The sequence below is a fragment of the Vulpes lagopus genome, chromosome 12 (genome assembly GCF_018345385.1).
Source record: "Vulpes lagopus strain Blue_001 chromosome 12, ASM1834538v1, whole genome shotgun sequence".
NCBI classification, from domain to species: domain Eukaryota; kingdom Metazoa; phylum Chordata; class Mammalia; order Carnivora; family Canidae; genus Vulpes; species Vulpes lagopus.
This window is the reverse complement of record NC_054835.1, coordinates 66741006-66746149: the sequence shown is the minus strand read 5'-3', so window position 1 is coordinate 66746149 and position 5144 is coordinate 66741006. Positions and strand designations below refer to the sequence as shown.

Sequence of the window (5144 nt, the reverse complement as noted above, 5' to 3'; positions counted from 1 at the left end):
TTTATCTCTAGGGATGGGAGACGGTTGGCACAAGCACTTACGACCTTCAGTAGTGGGTGGTTCCAGCCGAGGGAAGGGATACCCAGGAGTAGGCGGGAGGCCAGAGTATTATTAGAGAAACTGAGTCTTTCTGGTCTTTCTCTGCTGCGTTGTACATCCCTTTCATTATTATCATCGCTTCAGGAGACTATCCTTAAAACAGAGGCATGGGGAGTGAAGAGACAGGTGTAAGCAGTGTCCCCGTCACTGCTAACGACCATCGGTTAGCAGTAGGAGACCACCTCAGCCAACAGAAAAGACCCCGGCGAGGGTCAGCCATGCACAAGGTCACAGCAAGAAGACCAGGTGAGAGGACACTTGAAGTACAACCCGGGAATGGCTCAGAAATCACTCAGGGGCAGCCTGCAAGGGATTGGCTGCCGATAATAAGAATTTGAGTTCCAAGCAGATCGTTCAATTCCGATAATGGAAAAGGAGAGCCACATCAGTTACACCTGGTCTTGAAATACTCATTCAGTTTGGGGATTAAACTTCAAAAACATCACTCTACATCATACATGATGGGTTTTCATCCCGAACTCGTATAGTACAATCCTTAAATAGGTGGGTGGTCCTTTAAAAATTCTGTTCCTAAAAAAAATAAAAAATTTAAAAAAATTTTAAAAAAATAAAAAAAATAAAAATTCAGTTCCTATGTTTGAAAAATGGGACAACTTTATACTCCCCAAAAGCCAACTTGCCTCAAAGCTATAAAAAAGAAACAATCCTTTCAAAAGATATCTACCTAAATCTCTCTTGCTCCTGAGACATTAAAAATAATCAAATGAGATTGTACAGCACCTGATCAATGACCTTGCTCATAATATTCTTTCCAAAGTGCATTCAGGCTTGCTGCTAATAACAGCCATGAATCACATGAACCACACAGAAGGCTGGGCAAGGGGTAATTATATGAGGTAATAAAAGTGAGAAATAGCCAGCCATTAGAACGGGGAAGCTATTTTTATACAAAGTACAGGATCAGGGTGACATATTCAGGATGGAGCCACCTATGTATAAGCAGCAAGAGGAGGAAAATCTGATCCCAAAGAAAATGATTCTACTGCATAAAACTGAGGAGGACCTCATGCTTGAAGCCAGCTCTGGTGTGGGACAGGGTGGGTCCAGGGACAGCCACCCCATGCACAGCAACTGACTGGGTGTCCCTAATGAGTCACTTCACCTCTCTGGCATTCGGTTTCAGCTATAAAAGATGAAATTAGGGCAGCCTGGGTGGCTCAGCAGTTTAGCGCCGCCTTCAGCCCAGGCTGTGACCTTGGAGACCCGGGATCGAGTCCCATGTCGGGCTCCCTGCATGGAGCCTGCTTCTCCCTCTGCCTGTGTCTCTGCCTCTCTCCCTCTCTGTGGTCTCTCATGAATAAATAAATAAAATCTTAAAAAAAATAAAAAATAAAAGATGAAATTAGAATAAATACTCTCTTATTTCCTTACTAGCTCCAAATTTCTCTTTATAATTGGTACGGAATTCATTCAACACATGGGAGGCAAAGAAATCAACCCTGAAATTGCTTATGATCAGCAGTTCTTTTTTTTTTTTTATTTTAAAGTAATCTCTATACCCAACATAGGGCTTGAACCCAAACCCCATGACCAAGAGTCACAGAAAACTTGCTTTATGTCAATATCGACTATATGTTATCTCATTTCATCTTCATGACAGTTTTTGGTTCAGAAAGAAAGGACATCTTTCCTTAGGAACTAAAAAAAAAATCAACCCCTGTAGAAAGTAAGGCACTAAAGAATCCCAGGTGATCCCTATCAATGACTTTCTCTTATTGACTTTTGTGCCGGTAAATAAATGATTCAACTAATTGTAGGCATTCTTTGTACATTTTCTTTCTTTGTTTGAAGTAGGGTGATAAATAAAAGGAGAATTGCATTTCATAAGTTCAACATACTTGCATTAAAAAATTATAAATAAATAAAAGCATACTCGCTTTACAAGTAAGCTAATTGAAACAGCAACACAAAACAGAACAACAACAACAAAAAAAAAAAAACAAGAATTAAGACCTTCCTTGGGTAAACAAAACTTGTCGAGCCATAATTTAAGTGTCTATTTCATCTTGTGTATGCCAACCAACACTCCAGACAAAGATACTCTCAGCTGCAATAGAAAATTAAGATCTCTTATATCTCACACGTTATGCGTAAACTCTCAATTTAATGATGTTTGGGTTTCTCCCCTTAGACGTGCCAAGCGCAGGGGAAGAGTAATAAAAAGTTTTAAACTCCAGGTTGCTAGGATACGTTACCCATTTATTTTGAAGTACAAATCTCCATTCTTGCTCAGGCTGGGATAAATTATCATTACTAAGAAATCTTTAGAAATACAGTCAGTTCTCGAAGTACTTTCCCCAGAATATTTATTCAAATAGCACTGCTCTAGAAAGGCTCCACATTCTTTATATTCTTTATTCTTAGTAACTTGGATGGTGTACAGACAGCCCCATGAGTTAGCATTTGGTAAACCATTTACACCCTCGTGGTAGTTCATCCACTGGAGAAGAGAAATTTATAGGTGTTTTGAAACGTCAGAGTGAAGATAGCATTTGGGCCTTAGAAGGGTGGGGTGAAGTGAAATGGAATTTTCCCAATATTTATTTTTGGTATCCTTTCAGATATAAAGTCATTTTAGATGGAACAAAAAGATTGAATTGCGATTAGTTTAATGTACTTACCAAATTACCATGTGGGATGTCTTCTATTTTATTTATTTATTTATTTATTTATTTATTTATTTATTTATTTATTTATTATATTTTAATGTCTTCTACTTTAAAGTATATTTAGATATTTTCAAATATATTGAGGGTTCTTTTCAACATTCCTAATTGCTCCTACAAGTGGAGCTATATATTGATGAACTGAAATAAATCCAGCACCTGTAGATTTTGCTAAAAGCAAGCCAAGATCTACAGAGGAGAAGAGAGGGAAAGAAGCATTTCAGAGCATTTACCGTATGAGGGTGCTATACACAGGCAATCTCACAGATTATCTCATAGAATCCTTGAGAAGTGGGATTGTTGACCCATTTTACAGGTGAGGAAGGTGGGGGCTTAGAGAAGCCTAGCAGGTCACTCAGTAAGTGGTGGACGTGCGATGGGACTCAGTCTACTGGTCTACTGGACCCCACAGACTGTGCTTCTTCTCTTGCATTCTCAATGACTGTGGGAGGCCACTAGCCACCAGGAGCCTGCAGAGAGGGTGTGTTGTCCACAACCCTCACGCATCATCTGTAGAGTTGAAATGCCATTAGTCCTTTTCTGCCTCCACTGCCACATTGGCACCCATGAAAAAAACCTGTGGGGGCCCAAAAAAAAAGAAGCACATTCTGAAATTCACCCTCTAGAAGGTGGAATCATGGATGCCACCAATCTTGAACAATTTTGGGGGGGAAGGGGGAAATCAAAGTAAACGGAAAAGCTGGAAGTCTCGGTGGAGGGGTTGTATACGTTGAAAGGAGTAAAGAGCAAAGTTATAATAACTTCTGACATGACTTTTTCTACATGGTATTTGAGGTATCTCCCCAAAAAATCTTTGAAGAAGAATAATCAACAGGCTCCGTTGCACATAGCCACTAACAGCACGGAGAGTTACCGATCACATTACTTCTAGATAAATGAGGATGAAGAAGAGAAGGAAGATGGGACTAAAACTCATTGACCTGGAATGTTTTGCATCAATTCTTGAATAAAACCTGGGAACCAAAACAAACCAACCGAAAGTGCCATTGACCCATCACCATGTATTAGTGAGTTCCTACCATGTGACTCTGATTCTGTGATTCTTTAATGTAAGGGGTCATTAGTGCAGGACAGTTTCCCCACATGAAGAGGGCTGGCTCCTTAGCCGAACAGCTCCAGACAGTGTCTCCACGGTAGCCCTGCTCAGCCAGGGATGAAAGCTGTCACGAGTCCAGCTCCTGCCAGCAGTCGGGGGCCAGCTGTCAACATTCAAGAATGTCAGCACTAGAAAAAGCATCATAATGTGGTGCCAGGAAAGTGATTCTCATTTCTACAATTTGAAAGTGTCACCTCACTCCTGATGTCGGGAGGGGGCCCATGACACCCACCTGGCCGATCATAATCCCATTTCCCTAGACACAACGAGTGATCCAGGAGTGGGCAATGACCCAAGTGGAGCCAAAGACTTTTCCTGAGTCTGATAATGGGAAAATGAAGTTCCAAGGTGGGAGGCTGTGACATTTCAGCTGCCTGTAGCCCTCTTCCCAACCATGACACTGGGGAGAAAGCATGTCTGCAAAATGAAATTGGAGAAGAGACACAGAATGAGGGAATGAGAGAGTTCTGGAGGTGCGTGTAAGCTCCTCCTCTACTCCTATGAACTACCCCAGAAACCAGCCCAGTTACGTGGACCAGTGCATCCTCCACTGCTTCTAGATCAACCGGGGTGGTTTTCTGTCCCCTGGACTTGACAGAGCTTTGATTAAAGCACTTGGTTACCTTTCCCAGGAACCAGAATTCCTTTGGTTTTCAGGCATGTCTTTTGCACCTTGTTGGCCTGGGTTAGCTTACAACCGTCCCCAGTGAAGCCCTTGAACATGAACCATATTGCCACACATACACCCATCTCTTGACGCAGAAATAAATCACCCTGAAGGAACAATGGCACTGTATTCCAGCTATTTAGGGATACAGATCATACCTGAGAGCGAAGCCACACGATGCCACCTACAGTGATGATCTATTGTCTGCCTGGATTGGTGGCTAAATCCCAGATACAGGATGATAAGTGAGGGGCCCCTCACCTATGAGGGGTGATGCCAGCTGCACCTATGTCGGTTTGGAATACAATCCCATGGAATTCCAGCCATATTATCTGGTTTCGCTTCTAGGATGGCACATTTTGTAGAGGCCTTTACAGAATGTGTTGTGCTGGTTACTTCCTTTCCAAACGCATTTACACCAGGGTTTCTCAACAGCAGCACTCTTTGACCTCTTGGACCAGATGATTCTTTGGGAGCTGTCCCAGGCATTGTAAGATGGTTAGCTGGCCTCCACCCACCAGCTGCCAGGAGCACCTATTGCTTCTATAACAGCGCCCAACCATGAGGACACTGC

General features: G+C 42.2%; 1 pseudogene; it reads left to right on the top strand.

The window, feature by feature from the left end:
• The first annotated feature begins 206 nt into the window (after positions 1 to 206).
• LOC121474047 lies at positions 207 to 3726 on the top strand (annotated as a pseudogene).
• The last annotated feature ends 1418 nt before the right edge of the window (positions 3727 to 5144 follow it).